This window comes from Argopecten irradians, chromosome 10 (genome assembly GCF_041381155.1).
Source record: "Argopecten irradians isolate NY chromosome 10, Ai_NY, whole genome shotgun sequence".
In the NCBI taxonomy this organism is placed as follows: domain Eukaryota; kingdom Metazoa; phylum Mollusca; class Bivalvia; order Pectinida; family Pectinidae; genus Argopecten; species Argopecten irradians.
In genome coordinates, this window is record NC_091143.1 from 42,657,661 (window position 1) to 42,678,414 (window position 20,754).

The 20,754-nt window shown below is 38.7% G+C and overlaps 1 long non-coding RNA gene across 1 annotated transcript; it reads right to left on the minus strand.

Moving 5' to 3' along the window:
• Positions 1–2,293: 2,293 nt before the first annotated feature.
• Positions 2,294–9,810, minus strand: LOC138333965 (uncharacterized). Its single transcript, XR_011210055.1, has 4 exons — positions 9,451–9,810; positions 3,474–3,748; positions 3,136–3,225; positions 2,294–2,927 (listed from the first exon to the last, which is right to left on the minus strand). It is a non-coding gene; the product is annotated as an uncharacterized lncRNA (long non-coding RNA).
• Positions 9,811–20,754: the final 10,944 nt, after the last annotated feature.

Consider the following 20,754-nt stretch of genomic DNA (forward strand, 5'->3'; position numbering starts at 1 on the left):
GACCCCCTCCCCAAACGTGAACCCCAAGGGTCATAAATTATACAATTTTTATATCATCACTATTCCCTTATAAGACCTGTCCATGATATTTTGAAGAGTATGTGATTCTTACTATTTTCATTGATATAAACCAATAAGATTTTTAAATATTCAGCCATAATAATGTACCCCTTTTATACCCCGCCCCTGAGCCCCTGGGGACAGTACAAATCTAAAAACTGTTAACCAAATAAATTACAATAGCCATCTCATAATTGATAAATGACAATATTTTGACAATAATGTGCAAACATTTCATAAGATATTTTAAATGATCAACGAAATACTCTAAAAATTTCAATATGATATATAAACTATAAGAAACCGTTACCCCCTACCCGTAGAAACCTGAGAACCAAATATAATCAATTTTTGTAAATGAGTTTGGACCTTAGGACCTTTTATTTATGACAGGTATTATAATTCCATCACATCTGTGAGTGAAGAAGAATTTTTGAAATTTTAGTCAATTTTACCGTCCTTTTGGCCCCTCCCATGCTCCCTGGGGGTGAGGATCATATAAATCACAATTTTGATTGGCCTTATGCCTTAAAGGTTTGTGCAAAATTGCATTGAAATTGCTTTCAGCAGTTTTGAGAAGAAGTTGAAAATGTAAATTGTTTACGGACATACGAACACGCACGACGGACGACGATGACAACAAATAGAAAGTCACTTCTTCGTCTCAGTGACCTAAAAACAGGGAGACGACAAATAAGTATTCTTCTTCAGTTACTTACTTTACATTATTACCACCACTGGAAAGTTTGAGCTTCTAATTCTACTACAGATTAATCACAATTGGAAAGTTTGAGCTTCTAATTCTACTAAAGATAAAAAATATTAAAAACAGTTAATTGCATCCCGTAAAAAATCCATGGCACTATGTCCTATACTGTATTAATAGCCATACCGCATGCTCCAAAAGCCAAATAAATTATCTTATGTTAATTGTTGTATTAATTAGACATATACATACATAATTAAACACCAATTATTGTTAATATTAATAGTACTGTTTATGCTGTCCGCAGAGGAGCACCTTTAAAGGTTTCAAACCCAATTATTGTAGAGACAGTCATTAAAGAAATCAATATGCCTGTTAAACTGATTACAAGGTGAACGAAAATTATGTGATGTCCTTGTAGTTATAGGTCACGACAATGCAATTAGACACAGTTTTGGGAGTGATATTTCCTTTTCTTTTACATCATTTTTTCAACAGGAAAAGCAGAGTAAACATTTTTCCATTTTGATCTATACAACTTTGCATTCTATTGTAGTGTTATTATAATAAACATATTTTTTATTGTATAACTACAACAAAGATATTCCTTTAATACGAGTTTGTTCTACTGGACTTCCATAAGACAAAATTCAGAACAAAGTTGTGATCAGCCATAAAGACACTGACTACCGGTACCATTTTGAAATCACAGGGGCACATAAATATGGTTAAAATATTGTTGATCTTGAAAGTGGTATCAGCACCTTATGTCATATCCTAATATCAAGATATGATGCACTTTGACTATTATACTTAATGAATAATTTACTTGCCCATGTGGTCTAACCTAGTTAATTTAAAATAATTTTTTGTTCAAAGAGATCTTTGAAATTTTATTTTGATATACATGGAAGTAATAAACAGTTTTTAAAGCTACTAAGACATTATATTTCACTGTTGACTTCTATTTTCAACAATGAAATCTGAAGAACATGTATTTGTTGCTTGAATGGAAGTTGAAATTACTGTAACCTTCCTGCAAGTAACCTATTTGGTCATTATGTGATGTGACTAAGAAATTTTGAAATGATAAAAGCATAAAAAAACCCAAAGAAATTTAATCTGTTCATGTATTGCATATTTATTTTTACATTGATATTATATTAAAGGAACACGTGAATATATTTTCAATTTTAGGATACAAATAATGCTGCAGCCTTTGCAACCAATTTTCAAATATCAGACAATGTAAAACCTCACACATTTAGCATCAAATTGTTATGTTAAGATGTATGCATTGATAATACATTTACATAGACGGAATTTGGAAGCCATACCTTTACGAGTGCTTAAGTTAACTTGCCATCAAGACAGTCTTTCAATACTTATTAATTGTAAACATCAACAATATGGATTAATTAATATGAATTATTAATGATAAGCATCACTGTAAATTAATCCTGCATATTTGAAACAAATAGAAATCACAGACAAGGATAACTTCACAATTGTACCACGGTTTAAATAACATGTTATGCACACAGTTTTGCAGTCACAAGGTTATTGTATTTCCATGTAATATTTCTGTTAATTGTGTAAATGTTGCATTTTGAGCTGTCAAAGTTCTGCTTATATACCGGTAACACTGCTGTTAGGAATAGGATATTTTGCTTAGCTCAAGTTTACAACATCAGGTAAATTGATATGTACCTCACTCTTGTAACATGATCTTAACATGCCATTCAATTTTTGATATTTGTAATTGATATTGTGGAAATTGGCCTAAATACATACAATTCAGAAATTAACAAAAACAGATACATGGATTACATGCATAATGGTACACATTTCTTTCAATAAAATGTTCAATTCACAGTATGTAATATGTAATAATTACATACTTATTACAGAATTATAGCTGCAATATCATTAATTGGAAATTGATAACAATCACGTAGATTCTTCTCAAGCAATTTCCAATGATTTTCACTCAGGCCAAGAATAAATTATTTCCATGATAAAATTGAACTCCTTTTGCTGCTAGCTAATAAATCGTCTCGTAGAATTTTCTATTATTTATGTTAGGTTATTGTTTCAGTCTCACAATGGAAGAATTGTTGACTTGTCAAGTTTGTTGTTCCAGTTCATTAATCTTTCTTATCTGGAAGAAAAGAAATAGTTTTCAATGAGTCAAATATGCATCGTTATTAAACACATTAGTTTCCTATTGTTGCTATCACTTTGTGAAAGTCTGAGAATGTCTTGCAAATGCATCAAACAATTGCTCAGATATATTACTTTTAGCAACACTTTATTTATACATCAAAATTAACATGTAAGTTCGGGAAAAAAAGTTTTGTAATACTTACCAATAGCATTTTCCTTATGAATTTTAAAGGGGTTTTATCTATTCATGTTGTCGTAAAGTCATGTACCATTCTCCAAACCATGTATTTGTGCTGAAATAAAAGAAGATGAATTGTTAGAATGAAATGACTGGTAGTATCATTTATTATGATATCTTTAATGAATTGTTAGCATACCTTAAAACAAGTGATATGCAGTGCTAAAATATCAATTTGTAGTATACTTTAATATATCTTTTATTATTGTCTTCTATCCAAGATAAAAGTATCCTAAATGACATTGTAAAACAGATGTTTTCCTCGCATGCAAGTTAATATTAGCTTATATGGACTATATCTACCTTGAGACCTTGTCTCTGTCACTTGTTGATATGGCAAAATATGATGACATCTGGCGGCTAAAATATCTAGACATCTCTTGATCTGTGATCTTTCCGAGGATAATTTTGCTCAATGGTGAAAGGATTCGATAGTTCCATGGTCCTTTCCTTCAGTAATGCTGGGTGGCATCACAAGTAGTTGAATTATGGACCAGGTTATCTGATCATGTGAAGTTGGTTGTTTGCCACTTTCCTATATTGATCTGCCGAACAGTTCATGCATCAGGTTTCTGGATCTGTTAAAAGATGAAAAACACTGCACTGATAGGATAATAAATATTTTCAAAGGTAGCTAGCACTTTAGGTATACTGAAACACTAAGACAGAGGGTTGCCGGTTGATAGAATGCAAGAGAAACACATGTTCACTTTGATCTGAGCAAAAACTTTTAACAAACATATGCACTATTTGAACATCATAAAACAAGGTTCACACTTTATGCATATAATCACATAAAAAATGTATTATTTATATAATAGTGGTATTCAGATTAATGGAGTTCATCCAGTATCGTAAGGTTAGAAAGGTGTTTGATCAATTAATTGAGTAAGAAATCTGTAATCCAGTTTTGTGGGATTTTTACGACACCATGATAAACCAAAGTATAAAGGTAATAATGATCAGTAAAACATGCCAAAAAAAATCATAGAAAGCTCGTTAAAATCGTTCCCTTGTATGTGGTTGACACTCATATCAATTCAAATGTCTAAGCGAATTGAAGAGCGCATTTTAATAAGCACTACGTAGTACAGTACTTAATGCGTCTAACATTCCCTCGAAACGAACGCGAACGCAAAACGCAAACGAAATGTTAAACGAAAACGAACGAAAACGCAAACGAAAAAACGCAAACGAAAAACGAATAGCTTAAAACGAAAAACGCGTTTCGTTAAGCGCTAAACGCAAAACGAAAAAACGCAAACGAAAAAAACGAAAAACGTATACGAAGGCTAGTGAAAGCGTGACCGGAAGACCAGAAATGCAATCATAAATGTTCTCGATCGGGACTTTCGGTAGCCTTAGTGATCCGGAATTCTGAAAGCGATGTCTATTTCACGTTCGCAATTTTTGATTTAGTACGATTTATCAATTATGAAAAATATATCTTTGTCTTAGGAAAATATGCAATTGTTATAAATGATATTACCAATAAGTTTGTGATTACGTAAGTATTTATATCCCATGCATTAATACATTTTTTTTTAACTTATAAAGCGTGATTTTAAAAATATATAAAACATGCATGTGTATAAATAGTCTTCAATCAATGCTAGTATTTATAAGTCTGCTCTGAGATTTGTCACACATAACTAGTATGTTTTATAGGAAAATTATCAGTTTCAGAAAAGAAAACCTACTTCATATATATGAACTTCTTATATTTAGGGTAGGTATTGTGAACATGTAACCGTTTGACTACTGTAAGTATAAACCCTAGGTCTAGAGTGAACGGGTTAGTAGTTATATTCTTCATGTAGTAATATATCAAGGACCCCTGAGGAGGTCCCCGTTACCGGCCGTTATAGAGATATCAATGTGGGACACTCACCACCTGTATACATTTACCCCATCCCATTGGAGGATCCTTATATATATTTTGCGTTATAAGTTCACTTGGACAAACACATGTCAAACACTCCTAACGACCCCTTCAATCCATCCCCACTGTCCCCCCCTCGTCACGATTTACCTGCTTTCAGTTAGACCATTTGTTTTTTGACAGCGGGCATAGTTTGAAGATTTTTGTGTCAACCTTAATCACACCTGGTCAAGTGCAGTCACCCATGAAACAATGTTCTCATGGATCGCTGATCGCGATACAGCCGCAGACGCGCACCGCCCCTTCACCATGTTTATTTTAGGCTACGATGTAAAATACGCGTACGTGACCCCGTGCATGAAAACAACAATTTTAGTGTTATTCTAGTCATTTACAGAAAACCAGCTCTATGGTGGTATTAATTCTCGTGAGTTTGTACGTTTACTTCAACATACCAATAAAATACATGATCAAATCATATCAATGGTCAATACGTGTAAATAAAAGAGATACAATTGAATGTAACAATGTATCAACTGTCAGTTCGTGTTAGTAAGATGTAATATATATATAATATTAAGTCAATTATGATTTGATTATCTTATTGACTGTCGTACGTTCTTTAATTTCACATAAAATATGTAAAAAAAGGTATTCGTATTGTATGGTGTGAGATATTATTAAATGTGTTAATTTTATTATTAGAATAGTGTGTATCACTATGAAAAATAATGTGATCAAAATGCTAACAGTGATGAGTCGGATATAATTTTTTTATAATGTATGCACCAGTGAGTTATATCAAGGACGTATATGAGACTTATAAATCCTTGGTTATATATATATTTATGACCAGCAGTTACGGCGTACTGTGGCGTGAGTTCACACCTGTCTGTAATCCCTCAGTCCACTTTATCGAGGCCCCAGCGGGTGTTACAAGTGTATATTGTACCTGTCCCCCTGTAAGCAAGTGTATAGCTAGTACTATATAAAGACCTTGCAGAAAGGTATACAAAAGATCATTAACTATCAAAAAATGTGTGTAGGTTACACGTATCAAATGTAATTAATGTCTATATACAAAAGGATTTTTTTGTTAAATTTTATTTGTGTATGTTTACTACATTTGTCCAGAACACGTAAATTTTATCGGCCTACACCGTCGTTTGACTCCACTTTTAGTTTAGCCAAAAACATGCGCAGTCAACCATTCCTAATCAAATATCTAAATGTTCAGCAAATGCAGCATGATTTGTGAAGCAAACGAAAAATAATCGACATGAAAACATTACAGCACAGAGAGGACCTCACGATCGTAAGCCAGTTAGCCTTTGAAGGCTATTTTTTATATGTTTACACATCAAGGAATAAAATAATCAATTTTAATCGATCATTGATTGGTTTAAATAAAACTGATGAGGACCACAGGGGCCCGTAACTACTGTTTTTATCATAATAATATATATTTTCAGTCATTGGGTACGTTATATTCCCAATACGTTATATCCGGTCCCAATACTGGGACCCAGTGACAGAAAATACATCTTATAATATAAACAGTAGTTACGGGCCCCTGTGATTGGACCATGAATTTCAATTGATTCCCAACACTATATGTCAGCTTTCTGTTGGTCAATATTGTTCATGACATATCAGTTTATCGAGATGTACGGTAAATTAAATCCATCTTTAGAATAAACATCTTTCAACTATCATATTAGTGCCAATCATTATCACTGATCGGTTATTAAAATTATATTTGAAATTTGATAAGATAATGATAATCATACGGATTAATTGAATAAGATTGGACAGTTGTTTTTTTTGTGTGTTTTTAACGTGTTTTGTATTTTGTTAGCCAAATGACACGCCTTCTTGCTCAGGTATAATTGTAAATCAAACATTACATGGACTAATTTCATATTCACATCAGGATTTATTTACAATCTCAATATCTGGTTAAGAATATAAATTTCATCTCTGAAAAACATAAAGACGTGATGTAGTAGCCTAAAGATGTTTTAAATATGAAAGTACACCACAAATTAAATGTCATTTGAAAATTTGATGGTCTATTATTATATAAACTATAATTTTGAGTTCTGCTACAATTAGCCAGATTATTATTCTGACAAAAAAATCTCATGCACAATCATATTTATCAAATAGATGCAGTTTACATTTCTCCCAAAATAAATATGATTTAACATTTGTAAATGCTAGAACAGGACTAAAATTAACCCATGAATAAAACAATAAGATGCCAGTGGGGGGGGTTAAAATCAAAATTAATTTGTGTCTAGAAACAAGATGGGGTAAACTTAACTGGCACTAAAAACATGTCGAATGGAACATATGGTCGCATATTTACATTGTTGAATACATGTGTATTGGGAACAATGCTAAACATCTGAAACACTATTTAAATTGGAATCCCAGTTAAAACGGCCCCACTGTAAAAACGGCCCCAGTCAGAACGGCCCCACTGCAATAACGGCCCCAGTCAAAACGGCACCGTTACAAAAAATGTAATTCATCAGAAGAAAACAATAATATAGATCATAATTATATTAGCAACGTTCAATCAATAGGGTTTTGCATATCAAAACAGTAAAGAAAAGGTCAGAAAAGCTTAAAAAATTGAGATGTTTGGCAGGAAATTTAATTTCTATGGTATGAACCACTCTCCATCTCTTTTGTAATATAAATTGTATGTTTTACATATGTTGTACATAACTTGCACTTACGGACTTTATACATACAGTCATGTATGTGTGAAAAATGACCGTTCTATGCTAAATTATAAAGGCGCTGATATCCCAAAAAATTACGGTAAACTGTACGGAAAAGAACAACTCAAATGATATCAGTAAAACAATACATGTCTATGTATATAGGATGCAATTCAATTCTGCCTCAGACGTTCTGGTAGTCTCATGTAAAACTCAACCCGTTCTCTTCGAGAATTCAGTGCATCTTATAATAATAATACATTAAAAATTTTGCTCAAATTCACTAATTTTTTGACACATGTAGATTTGATTTCTAATAGTTAAACACATGTTTCGCATATTATCATTTGGACGTTTTCTATTTAATTGATGAGAAAGATAATCTATTTCTTGTATTTTCTTAGATAAAATGTGAGCTACATGTATTTCGTTTTGTAAGATAATGTTACAAGCAAAAATTACCACATATTTTACAGTGAACATTTAGAAGACAAATGTATATAATCAGCACACTGAACATGTTGAAAAATATCGCAATAATTAATTATTTGAATATATTTATTACTTTAACTGCATTCTCAATATTTTCCGTTTGTCAAAAGATCAAAAACTCGTACTAAACAAATACACGTAATTTCCGAGTTAAATGCTAGCACTTCTCTTTTCAGCAATATCTTCGTCTCAAGCATACATGAATCGATGAGAAATCAATACTAAAAGTATTTTGAAGACATTTCAAATTGATTTCTTACTTGAATATTAGATCTATCACACGCTGCTTGAGATCGTGACTGACGTAAAAAAAATCATCATTTGCAACATTACTTACTTGTATGTAGGTATAAATTATTAACCTAACCAACCCTCTTTAATAAGATAGACAACAAACACGTTCATTCATTTAAATTTTCTTTTAATTAATTTCAATGTGTTCCGTCATAAGCTTTGTCTTATATCTGCCTATAAAAGTGAGGCCGTTTCGACTGGGGCCGTTTTAACTGGGGCCGTTATTGCAGTGGGGCCGTTTTAACTGTACTCCTTTAAATTCAAGCTAAAGATAGAATAGGCTAATGGAACGCTGTAGTCGTGAACGAACATACAGTAGTCATGATTTGGGTAAAATTTAATTCTTAGCATCTAATAAAACACATTACTTCCACATAAACAAAACAACTCTATCATGAAGCATTTGCTAGCAGTTCCAGTCATTCGGAAATCTGGATTCACAGAAGAATATGTAAACAATCACAACTACTGTTCTGTAACAACTAGACACACTGGTTGGGTCCAAGTTCAGTAGTCTGTGTAGGCACGTTGATTAGTCGGGAGTTCTCAATGTCAACAAATCAGTGTTTAGATAACAAATGTCGTCAAAGCGAGCACCTGCATTAATCAATCGTTTTCCAGTCGAAACCTATCAGAACTGGGCAAATGTCAAAAAATCATCGTCATTAATTTACATAGATACTGTCATAGTGTGATAGACGCATAGCTATGAGCTGAACTGCTGAATGTTGATAAACAGCATCAGTCAACTGTCATGGCGATAACTTTGGATGGTGAAAGTGTGCGATAAAAATGGATCTCGCAAAAGTATTATTAATGAAATACAATATCCAGGCATGTAAAATATGGCACACAAAATGTTTTCTTATACATTACTTACATTTTTAGCAGTCGATGATGCAAATACATGTGGTGTTAGTGGATATCTCTTCCGGGTCGAAGGTGGAACAATCTTGCAGCGAAGACATCCGGAACTCCTCTGGGAATAGGACTAGATTCTCAACATTACACCCGAAGAGTTCAGAATGGCAGCGAAGCCCGATTAAAATCAATACGCGATGGCGAATTAGTTACTTACGTGTACGAATTATTATTATACACATTAGACTACCCAATTAACAATTTTATTCTTTAATTTATTATGTAATTTGGTTGCTCCATAATTCTTCTCCTTGCACAATAGTAATGTTGCATGTGCAGAACACAGAACTATATTTCAGGTAACGATATGACTGTAATACGATGTGTCCAAATTTGGTTACAATCCAGCTAGTGTAAGGATTTACCTCTATTTCCCCTATGTGGCCCCGCCTTTCCATTGACAATATTCCCCTTCCCCTAAGGATGTTTCTGGCCAAATACAATCCATGTAGAATCTTATTTCTACTTAGCAATTTTAGAGGATTTACTACCATAATGGGCCCCGCCCCTACATGCCCCCGGAGGGTCAGAGCCAAAATTTATACAAGTTCTGTTCCCCTTCCCCCAAGGAATGTTTGTGGCCAAATTATTCCATGCAAAACTTCTATGACAGGTAGCGATTTAAAAGATTTACCTCTATTTCCCCTATTGGGCTGCGCTCCTCTTGCCCCTCGGGGGTCAGAGCCAAAAATTATACAAACTCTGTTCCCCTTCCCAAGGATGTTTTTCTGACTGAATTTGGTTACATTCCATGCAGTAATGAAAAGTGATTTAATGGATTTATCCTCTATCGCTCACCCTATGAATGGTCCTGATCTTTTTACCTTTTAATTGTCCCTTTTCCCTATTGCTGTCGAACATTGTCCTCCTATTGCCTATACCTACATTGTAACCCTCTATGCCTATTAATAAACATTGTAACTCCCTATTGCCTAGTAATTGTCTTAGTCATTTCCTCCCTAATGGGCCTGTCAAATTCCCTAAGCCCCGTCATTTGTCCCCCTATGTACTAAGCCCTCATGTCCTCCCATTGTCCTAACATTGTCCTCCCTATTGCCGATACCTAACGTTGTCCACACCTTTGCCTGTCTAACATTGTCCTCCCTATTGCCTATACCTAACATTGTCCTCCCTATTATTGCCTATGTCAAATACATTTGTCCTCCCTATTGCCGGATGTCCTAACAATGTCCTCCCTAATGCCGTATACCTAACATTGCCTATTGCCGATAACCTAAACATTGTCCTCCCCTATTTGCCTGTTCTAACATTGTCTTCCCCGATACCTAACTGTGTCCTCCCTATTGCATATGTCTAACATTGTCCCTAATTTGCCGGATGACCTACCTTAACATGTGTCCTCCCTTTTGCTGTCTAACATTGTCTTCCCTATTGCTTATTACTAAACATTGTCCTCCCTATTGCGGATACCTATCATTGTCCTCCTCTATTGCCTGATACCTAACATTGCTAATCTCTATTTGCCGATACCTAACAGTGTCCTCCCTATTGCCATGATACCTAACATTTTCCTCCCTATACCATTTTGCCTAACATTGTCCTCAGCCTATTGCCGATACCTAACATTGTCCTCCCTATTGCCTAGATACCTAACATTGTCCTCCCTATTGCCGTACCTAACATTGTCCTCCCTATTGCCTGATACCTAAACATTGTCCTCCCTATTTGCCGATACCAAAAACATTGTCTAACTAACATTGTCTTCCCTATTGCCGATAACTAACATTGTCCTCCCTATTGCCTGATACCTAACATTGTCCTCCCTATTGCCGATACCTAACATTGTCCTCCCTATTGCTGATACCTAACATTGTCCTCCTATTGCCTATGTCTAACATTGACTTCCTCCCTATTGCCGATACCAAACATTGTCCTCCCTATTGCCTATACCTAACATTGTCCTCCTCTATTGCCTATACCTAACATTGTCCCTCCCTATTGCACGATACCTAACATTGTCCTATACCTAACTATTGTCCTCCCCTATTGCCGATACCTAACATTGTCCTCCCTATTGCCGATACCTAACATTGTCCTCCCTATTGCCGATACCTAACATTGTCCTCCCTATTGCCGATACCTAACATTGTCCTCCCTATTGCCGATACCTAACATTGTCCTCCCTATTGCTGATACCTAACATTGTCCTCCCTATTGCCTATACCTAACATTTGTCCTCCCTGCCTGTACCTAACATTGTCCTCCCTATTGCCGATACCTAACATTTGTCCTCCCTATTTTGCCGATACCTAACATTGTCCTCCCTATTGCCGATACCTAACATTGTCCTCCCTATTGCCGATACCTAACATTGTCCTCCCTATTGCCTATACCTAACATTGTCCTCCCTATTGCCGATACCTAACATTGTCCTCCCTATTGCCTGTCTAACATTGTCCTCCCTATTGCCGATACCTAACATTGTCCTCCCTATTGCCGATACCTAACATTGTCCTCCCTATTGCCGATACCTAACATTGTCCTCCCTATTGCCGATACCTAACATTGTCCTCCCTATTGCCCCTAACATTGTCCTCCTATTGCCTGATACCTAACATTGTCCTCCCTATTGCCGATACCTAACATTGTCCTCCCTTATTGCCTATACCTAACATTTGTCCTCCCTATTGCCTATACCTAACATTGTCCTCCCTATTGCCGATACCTAACATTGTCCCCTCCCTATTGCCGATACCTAACATTGTCCTCCCTATTGCCGATACCTAACATTGTCCCTCCCTATTGCCGATACCTAACATTGTCCTCCCTATTGCCGGATACCTAACATTGTCCTCCCTATTGCCCTATACCTAACATTGTCTCCCTTCCTATTGCCGATACCTAACATTGTCCTCCCTATTGCCTATGTCTAACATTGTCCTCCCTATTGCCGATACCTAACATTGTCCTCCCTATTGCCTATGTCTAACATTGTCCTCCCTATTTGCCTATGTCCTATATTGTATACCATTGTCCTCCCTATTGCCTATACCTAGCCAATACATTGTCCTCCCTATTGCCTGTCTAACATTGTCCTCCCTATTGCCTATACCTAACATTGTCCTCCCTATTATTGCCTATACCTAACATTGTCCTCCCTATTGCCTATGTCTAACATTGTCCTCCCTATTGCCTATACCTAACATTGTCCTCCCTATTGCCGATACCTAACATTGTCCTCCCTATTGCCTATACCTAACATTGTCCTCCCTATTGCCTATACCTAACATTGTCCTCCCTATTGCTACATAACTTTGGTCGATACCTAACATTGTCCTCCCTATTGCCGATACCTAACATTGTCCTCCCTATTGCCGATACCTAACATTGTCCTCCCTATTGCCTGTCTAACATTGTCCTCCCTATTGCCTATGTCTAACATTGTCCTCCCTATTGCCGATACCTAACATTGTCCTCCCTATTGCCGATACCTAACATTGTCCTCCCCCTAAACATTGTCCTCCCTATTGCCTATACCTAACATTGTCCTCCCTATTGCCGATACCTAACATTGTCCTCCCTATTGCCGATACCTAACATTGTCCTCCCTATTGCCTGTCTAACATTGTCCTCCCTATTGCCGATACCTAACATTGTCCTCCCTATTGCCTATACCTAACATTGTCCTCCCTATTGCCTATACCTAACATTGTCCTCCCTATTGCCTATGTCTAACATTGTCCTCCCTATTGCCGATACCTAACATTGTCCTCCCTATTGCCTATACCTAACATTGTCCTCCCTATTGCCTATACCTAACATTGTCCTCCCTATTGCCGATACCTAACATTGTCCTCCCTATTGCCTATGTCTAACATTGTCCTCCCTATTGCCTATGTCTAACATTGTCCTCCCTATTGCCGATACCTAACATTGTCCTCCCTATTGCCGATACCTAACATTGTCCTCCCTATTGCCTGATACCTAACATTGTCCTCCCCTATTGCCATTTGATATACTAACATTGTCCTCCCTATTGCCTATACCTAACATTGTCCTCCCTATTGCCGATACCTAACATTGTCCTCTCTATTGCCGATACCTAACATTGTCCTCCCTATTGCCTATACCTAACATTGTCCTCCCTATTGCCGATACCTAACATTGTCCTCCCTATTGCCTATACCTAACATTGTCCTCCCTATTGCCTATACCTAACATTGTCCTCCCTATTGCCGATACCTAACATTGTCCTCCCTATTGCCTATACCTAACATTGTCCTCCCTATTGCCTATACCTAACATTGTCCTCCCTATTGCCTGTCTAACATTGTCCTCCCTATTGCCGATACCTAACATTGTCCTCCCTATTGCCTATACCTAACATTGTCCTCCCTATTGCCGATACCTAACATTGTCCTCCCTATTGCCGATACCTAACATTGTCCTCCCTATTGCCTGTACCTAACATTGTCCTTCCTATTTCTATGTATTGCCTAACATTGTCCTCCCTATTGACAATACCTAACATTGTCCTCCTCCCTATTGAACGATACCTAACATTGTCCTTCCTATTGCCTATACCTAACATTGTCCTTCCCTATTGCTTATACCTAAACATTGTCCTCCCTATTCGCTTATAGTGCCTCAACATTGTCCTCCCTATTGCCGATACCTAACATTGTCCTCCTTCCTATTGCCATAGAACCTAACATTGTCCTCCCTATTGCCTATACCTAACATTGTCCTCCCTATTGCCTATACCTAACATTGTCCTCCCTATTGCCGATACCTAACATTGTCCTCCCTATTGCCGATACCTAACATTGTCCTCCCTATTGCCGATACCTAACATTGTCCTCCCTATTGCCTATACCTAACATTGTCCTCCCTATTGCCTATGTACCTAACTTTGTCCTTCCTATTGCCTATACCTAACATTGTCCTCCCTATTGCGATACCTAACATTGTCCTCCCTATTGCCTATTATGTTCTAAACTTTGTTCCTCCCATATTGCCTTTTGCCTATACCTAACATTGTCCTCCCTATTGCCTATACCTAAACAGTGTCCTCCCTATTGCCTATACCTAACATTGTCCTCCCTATTGCCGATACCTAACATTGTCCTCCCTATTGCCGATACCTAACATTGTCCTCCCTATTGCCTATACCTAACATTGTCCTCCCTATTGCCGATACCTAACAGTGTCCTCCCTATTGCCTGTCTAACATTGTCCTCCCTATTGCCGATACCTAACATTGTCCTCCCTATTGCCTATGTCTAACATTGTCCTCCCTATTGCCTATGTCTAACATTGTCCTCCCTATTGCACTGATACCTAACATTGTCCTCCCTATTGACCTGATCCCTACCTAACATTGTCCTCCCTATTGTCCTGATACCTAACATTGTCCTCCCTATTGCCCTATACCTAACATTGTCCTCCCTATTGCCGATATACCTAACCATTTTCCCCTCCCTATTGCCGATACCCTAACATGGTCCTCTCTATTGCCGATACCTAACATTGTCCTCCCTAGTGCCGATACCTAACATTGTCCTCCCTACCTATTGCCTGCCTATACCTAACATTGTCCTCCCTATTGCCTGGATACCTAACATTGTCCTTCCTATTGCTGTGATACCTAACATTGTCCTCCCTAATTGCCGATACCTAACATTGTCCTCACCTATTGCCTATACCTAAACATTGTCCTCCCTATTGCCGATACCTAACATTGTCCTCCCTATTGCCTATACCTAACATTGTCCTCCCTAATTGCCTATACCTAACATTGTCCTCCCTAGATGCCGATATACCTAACATTGTCCTCCTCCCTATTGCCGATACCTAACATTGTCCTCCCTAGTTGCCTATACCTAACATTGTCCTCCCTATTGCCGATACCTAACATTGTCCTCTCTATTGCCGATACCTAACATTGTCCTCCCTATTGCCGATACCTAACATTGTCCTCCCTATTGCCTAAGTACCTAACATTGTCCTCCCTATTGCCGATACCTAACATTGTCCTCCCTATTGCCCTATACCTAACATTGTCCTCCCTATTGCCGATACCTAACATTGTCCTCCCTATTGCCGATACCTAACATTGTCCTGCCCCTATTGCCTATACCTAACATTGTCCCTCCCTATTGCCTATACCTAACATTGTCCTCCCTATTGCCTATACCTAACATTGTTCCTCCCTATTGCCTATGTCTAACATTGTCCTCCCTATTGCCTATACCTAACATTGTCCTCCCTATTGCCGATACCTAACATTGTCCTCCCTATTGCCTGTCTAACATTGTCCTCCCTATTGCCGATACCTAACATTGTCCTCCCTATTGCCGATACCTAACATTGTCCTCCCTATTGCCTATACCTAACATTGTCCTCCCTATTCCCTATACCTAACATTGTCCTCCCTATTAACATTGTCCTCCCTATTGCCTGTCTATTTGTCCTAACATTGTCATTTGTCCTCCCTATTGCCGATACCTAACATTGTCCTCCCTATTGCCGATACCTAACATTGTCCTCCCTATTGCCGATACCTAACATTGTCCTCCCTATTGCCGATACCTAACATTGTCCTCCCTATTGCCGATACCTAACATTGTCCTCCCTATTGCCTATGTCTAACATTGTCCTCCCTATTGCTGATACCTAACATTGTCCTCCCTATTGCCGATACCTAACATTGTCCTCCCTATTGCCGATACCTAACATTGTCCTCCCTATTGCCTGTCTAACATTGTCCTCCCTATTGCCGATACCTAACATTGTCCTCCCTATTGCCGATACCTAACATTGTCCTCCCTATTGCCTATACCTAACATTGTCCTCCCTATTGCCGATACCTAACATTGTCCTCCCTATTGCCGATACCTAACATTGTCCTCCCTATTGCCGATACCTAACATTGTCCTCCCTATTGCCTATACCTAACATTGTCCTCCCTATTGCCTATACCTAACATTGTCCTCCCTATTGCCGATACCTAACATTGTCCTCCCTATTGCCGATACCTAACATTGTCCTCCCTATTGCCGATACCTAACATTGTCCTCCCTATTGCCTGTCTAACATTGTCCTCCCTATTGCCGATACCTAACATTGTCCTCCCTATTGCCGATACCTAACATTGTCCTCCCTATTGCCTATACCTAACATTGTCCTCCCTATTGCCTATACCTAACATTGTCCTCCCTATTGCCTATACCTAACATTGTCCTCCCTATTGCCTATACCTAACATTGTCCTCCCTATTGCCGATACCTAACATTGTCCTCCCTATTGCCGATACCTAACATTGTCCTCCCTATTGCCGATACCTAACATTGTCCTCCCTATTGCCGATACCTAACATTGTCCTCCCTATTGCCTATACCTAACATTGTCCTCCCTATTGTCTGGTACCTAACATTGTCCTCCCTATGTCGGTAACCTAACATTGTCCTCCCTATTGCCTATGTCTAACATTGTCCTCCCTATTGCCGATACCTAACATTGTCCTCCCTATTGCCTGATGTCTAACATTGTCCTCCCTATTGCTGATACCTAACATTGTCCTCCCTATTGCCTGTCTAACATTGTCCTCCCTATTGCCGATACCTAACATTGTCCTCCCTATTGCCTATGACCTAAACATTGTCCTCCTATTGCCGTATACCTAACATTGTCCTCCCTACTTTAGCCGATACCTAACATGTCCTCCCATTGCCTATGACCTAACATTGTCCTCTGCCTATTGCCTATACCTAACATTGTCCCTCCCTATTGCCTATACCTAACATTGTCCTCCCTATTGCCGATACCTAACATTGTCCTCCCTATTGCCGATACCTAACATTGTCCTCCCTATTGCCTATACCTAACATTGTCCTCCCTATTGCCGATACCTAACATTGTCCTCCCTATTGCCTATACCTAACATTGTCCTCCCTATTGCCATATACCTAACATTGTCCCTATCCCTATTGCCTATACCTAACATTGTCCTCGCCCTATTGCCTATACCTAACATTGTCCTCCCTATTGCCGATACCTAACATTTTCCTCCCTATTGCTGATACCTAACATTGTCCTCCCTATTGCCTATACCTAACATTGTCCTCCCTATTGCCTGTCTAACATTGTCCTCCCTATTGCCTATACCTAACATTGTCCTCCCTATTGCCGATGTCTAACATTGTCCTCCCTATTGCCTCTACCTATTGTCCTCCCTATTGCCTTATACCTAACATTGTCCTCCCTATTGCCGATACCTAACATTGTCCTCCCTATTGCCGATACCTAACATTGTCCTCCCTATTGCCTATACCTAACATTGTCCTCCCTATTGCCGATACCTAACATTGTCCTCCCTATTGCCTGTCTAACATTGTCCTCCCTATTGCCGATACCTAACATTGTCCTCCCTATTGCCGATACCTAACATTGTCCTCCCTATTGCCGATACCTAACATTGTCCTCCCTATTGCCTGTCTACCTAACATTGTCCTCCTCCCTATTGCCTATACCTAACATTGTCCTCCCTATTGCCTGATGTCTAACATTGTCCTCCCTATTGCCCTATACCTAAACATTGTCCTCCCTATTGCCTGTCTAACATTGTCCTCCCTATTGCCTGATACCTAACATTGTCCTCTCTATTGCCGATACCTAACATTGTCCTCCCTATTGCCGATACCTAACATTGTCCTCCCTATTGCCTATGTCTAACATTGTCCTCCCTATTGCCGATACCTAACATTGTCCTCCCTATTGCCGATACCTAACATTGTCCTCCCTATTGCCGATACCTAACATTGTCCTCCCTATTGCCTATACCTAACATTGTCCTCCCTATTGCCGATACCTAACATTGTCCTCCCTATTGCCGATACCTAACATTGTCCTCCCTATTGCCTATACCTAACATTGTCCTCCCTATTGCCTATACCTAACATTGTCCTCCCTATTGCCGATACCTAACATTGTCCTCCCTATTGCCGATACCTAACATTGTCCTCCCTATTGCCTATACCTAACATTGTCCTCCCTATTGCCTATGTCTAACATTGTCCTCCCTATTGCCTATACCTAACATTGTCCTCCCTATTGCCGATACCTAACATTGTCCTCCCTATTGCTGATACCTAACATTGTCCTCCCTATTGCTGATACCTAACATTGTCCTCCCTATTGCCGATACCTAACATTGTCCTCCCTATTGCCTGATACCTAACATTGTCCTCCCTATTGCCTATACCTAACATTGTCCTCCCTATTGCCTATGTCTAACAGTGTCCTACCCCTATTGCCTATACCTAACATTGTCCTCCCTATTGCTATTGTCTAACATTGTCCTCCCTATTGCCATATACCTAAACATTGTCCTCCCTATTGCCTGATACCTAACATTGTCCTCCCTATTGCTGATACCTAACATTGTCCTCCCTATTGCCGATACCTAACATTGTCCTCCCTATTGCCTATACCTAACATTGTCCTCCCTATTGCCTGATACCTAACATTGTCCTCCCTATTGCCGATACCTAACATTGTCCTCCCTATTGCCGATACCTAACATTGTCCTCCCTATTGCCGATACCTAACATTGTCCTCCCTATTGCCTATACCTAACATTGTCCTCCCATTGCCCTAACCTAACATTGTCCTCCCTATTGCCTATACCTAACATTGTCCTCCCTATTGCCGATACCTAACATTGTCCTCCCTATTGCCGATACCTAACATTGTCCTCCCTATTGCCGATACCTAACATTGTCCTCCCTATTGCCGATACCTAACATTGTCCTCCCTATTGCCTGTAAATACATTGTATCCCTAACATTGTCTAACATTGCCCCTCCTCTATTGCCTATACCATTGTCCTAACATTGTCCTCTAACCTATTGCCTATACCTAACATTGTCCTCCCTATTGCCTATACCTAACATTGTCCTCCCTATTGCCGATACCTAACATTGTCCTCCCTATTGCCTATACCTAACATTGTCCTCCCTATTGCCTATACCTAACATTGTCCTCCCTATTGCCTATACCTAACATTGTCCTCCCTATTGCCGATACCTAACATTGTCCTCCCTATTGCCGATACCTAACATTGTCCTCCCTATTGCCTATACCTAACATTGTCCTCCCTATTGCCTATACCTAACATTGTCCTCCCTATTGCTGATACCTAACATTGTCCTCCCTATTGCCTATACCTAACATTGTCCTCCCTATTGCCTATACCTAACATTGTCCTCCCTATTGCCTGTCCAACATTGTCCTCCCTATTGCCGATACCTAACATTGTCCTCCCTATTGCCGATACCTAACATTGTCCTCCCTATTGCCGATACCTAACATTGTCCTCCCCTATTGCCTATACCTAACATTGTCCTCCCTATTGCCTATACCTAACATTGTCCTCCCTATTGCCTATGTCTAACATTTTCCCTATTGCCGTCTATATTGTCCTCCCTATTGCCTATACCTAACATTGTCCTCCCTATTGCCTATACCTAACATTGTCCTCCCTATTGCCTGATACCTAACATTGTCTTCCCTATTGCCTGATACCTAACATTGTCATCCCTATTGCCGATACTAACATTGTCCTCCCTATTGCTATTGCCGATACCTAACATTGTCCTCCCTATTGCCTATGTCCTAACATTGTCCTCCCTATTGCCTATACCTAACATTGTCCTCCCTATTGCCGATACCTAACATTGTCCTCCCTATTGCCGATACCTAACATTGTCCTCCCTATTGCCGATACCTAACATTGTCCTCCCTATTGCCTATTCTAACATTGTCCTCCCTATTGCCTATACCTAACATTGTCCTCCCTATTGCCGATACCTAACATTGTCCTCCCCTATTGCCTGATACCTAACATTGTCCTCCCTATTGCCTATACCTAACATTGTCCTCCCTATTGCCTATGTACCTAACATTGTCCTCCCTATTGCCTATACCTAACATTGTCCTCCCTATTGCCTATACCTAACATTGTCCTCCCTATTGCCTATACCTAACATTGTCCTCCCTATTGCCTATACCTAACATTTTCCTCCCTATTGCCTGATACCTAACATTGTCCTCCCTATTGCCGATACCTAACATTGTCCTCCCTATTGCCGATACCTAACATTGTCCTCCTCCCTATTGCCTATACCTAACATTGTCCTCCCTATTGCCTATTCCTAACATTGTCCTCCCTATTGCCGATACCTAACATTGTCCTCCCTATTGCCGATACCTAACATTGTCCTCACCTATTGCCTATACCTAA